This window comes from Buceros rhinoceros, unplaced genomic scaffold, assembly GCF_000710305.1.
Source record: "Buceros rhinoceros silvestris isolate BGI_N320 unplaced genomic scaffold, ASM71030v1 scaffold11945, whole genome shotgun sequence".
Lineage (NCBI taxonomy): Eukaryota > Metazoa > Chordata > Aves > Bucerotiformes > Bucerotidae > Buceros > Buceros rhinoceros.
The window spans coordinates 19,535-20,046 of NW_010413499.1; the positions used below are offsets into that span (position 1 = coordinate 19,535).

General features: G+C 42.0%; 1 protein-coding gene across 1 annotated transcript in view; it reads right to left on the reverse strand.

Annotated features, from left to right (window-relative positions):
- Positions 1 to 512, reverse strand: part of MTSS1 (metastasis suppressor 1) — a gene marked incomplete at its 5' end in the record, with an annotated part of 105,378 nt that overhangs the window by 16,431 nt on the left and 88,435 nt on the right. The gene's annotated exons all lie outside the window — the stretch shown is intronic.

Below are 512 nucleotides of genomic sequence, written 5' to 3' on the forward strand. Positions count from 1 at the left end.
AAGAGTGTCACTTCGATGCATCTGGAAACGATTTAACTCTTCTATGGGTACTCATTAATGTGCCCTAAGGATTTTAACCTTAAATGTAAACAGGGGGTAAACTCGTACTTTTTGCCAGCTTTCTGAAACTTCGAGATAAAGGCACTATACAGGTACCAAGCTTTTAATCTATGGTTCATTCTGGCCCAAGCTACATCAAGATAACTCAGATGATTCCTGCACCATGAATTACCTTAGGAATCCCTGGAAATTACCATGGTAATTTCGTCTAGGTCCTCAGAGTCTGGAATTCACCGCCGCCTCCTCAGCAATCACCTCCCTACTTCTGTAATCATGGTTTTCCGTGAACACTGATGCTCTTTGTAAAAAAGCATTGGGAACGTTTTCCCAGTACAAAGGAGACCCTTCAGAAATGCATCATGCTTGCGCAAAGCCACAAACGATTCATCTACGGGCTTCAGACAACCTGAGGTGATGAAAATACACTCAAACCTTTTCAACGAAGTGAAAAA